General features: G+C 42.1%; 1 non-coding gene across 1 annotated transcript; it reads left to right on the top strand.

Moving 5' to 3' along the window:
• Window positions 1-214: 214 nt before the first annotated feature.
• Trnat-ugu lies at window positions 215-289 on the top strand. Its single transcript has one exon. It is a non-coding gene; the product is annotated as a tRNA-Thr (tRNA).
• The last annotated feature ends 1,175 nt before the right edge of the window (window positions 290-1,464 follow it).

Here is a 1,464-nt window from a genome sequence, read left to right as displayed (position 1 = left end):
TTCGGGCATAGCGTGTGCGTTCGCACAAGAAGGTCAAAGGCCGGGAACCCATATTTTTAAATATATATGACGGTAGTATCTGCCACGGGTAATGAGTATGATGGGCAAACATCTATTAGGCGCACTACTAATGTAGTGTTGTGGACATGTTGGGAATGTGGATCTCACGGCGAGCGTGCAAGGGATGAGTCCCTGCAGACGCACTATCCTCTGTGCCCGCGGTGGCTCAGACGGATAGAGCGTCTGCCATGTGAGCAGGAGATCCCGGGTTCGAGTCCCGGTTGGGGCACGCATTTTCAACATCTCCCCAATGAAGTGAATCAACGGCTGCTTGCAGTTAGGGTGTCCATTTAATTATCATTTCAAGACAGAGATTGCTACGATCCTGGCAAAACCCATTCCATTCTCACTTTCTGAACTGAACAATTTAGTTAGAGATCTAGGCCTTTCTAAAGAATCGGCAGTGGTTTCAGAATCTAGATTGAAAGATAAACATATGTTGGCGCCTGGTGAATCCTTTTCTTGGTATAGATCGAGGGAAAAGGAGATCGTATCATACTTCTCTCAAGAAGGTGATGTTTTGCTCTGATATTCCTGGACTTGCGGCACGTTTCAGAATAGAATATTCTTCTGATGAGTGGAGACTTTTATTGATTCTTCAAAAAGAAGCGTTAAACCAGTTTTTCTACACAACGGCAATAAGTATGGTTCTATACCAGTTGGACACTCTGTTCACTAAAAAGAATTTTTAGAAATCCTTGAACTGGTTTTAAGCAAACCACTAATGGCCACTATGTGGTGATTTAAAAGTGATTTCAATGCTGCTTGGTCAAAAAAGTAGCTATAAAGAGCTCCCTTGCTCCCTTTGGGAATGGGGCAGTAGAGACAGAAAGCAACACTACATAAAAAAAAGCTTGGCCCTTGAGAAAAACCTTACAGGCAGAGGTTAAAAATGTTGAGAGGAAACGCCTTGTGGATTCCAAAAACGTGTTACTTCACCACTTCACGTTAAGTTGGAGCTGATGAAACAATTTGTTAAGGCATTGCCAAAAGAAGGAGAGTGTTACAGATATCTTTGTTGACATTTTCCTGGTTTATCCGAGACAAAGCTAAAAACTAATGCCAGATCTCAACTTTGTGGACGAAATGGATATAAAGAAAAGGCAGCATGGACATCTTTTAAATTAGTTGTTACCGGTTTCCTAGGAAACAGAAGAGATCCAAACTACAAGACAATCAATCATCACAGACATGCTCGACGACCGTAAGAAGCTGGGCTGTAAAATGACCATTAAAGTTCATTTTCTCCACCCACATCTTGACTGCTTCCCTGCAAACCTTGGTGATGTAAGTGAAGAGCAGGGTGAAAGATTCCACCAAGACATCAAAGAAATGGAAAGAAGATATCAAGGAAGATGGAAAGTCAACAAGATAGCGGGCTACTGCTGGATAATAATAAGAGAT

The sequence above is a fragment of the Schistocerca piceifrons genome, chromosome 7 (genome assembly GCF_021461385.2).
Source record: "Schistocerca piceifrons isolate TAMUIC-IGC-003096 chromosome 7, iqSchPice1.1, whole genome shotgun sequence".
In the NCBI taxonomy this organism is placed as follows: domain Eukaryota; kingdom Metazoa; phylum Arthropoda; class Insecta; order Orthoptera; family Acrididae; genus Schistocerca; species Schistocerca piceifrons.
The sequence above is the reverse complement of the archived record's forward strand: the minus strand, read 5'-3'. Positions and strand labels throughout refer to the sequence as shown.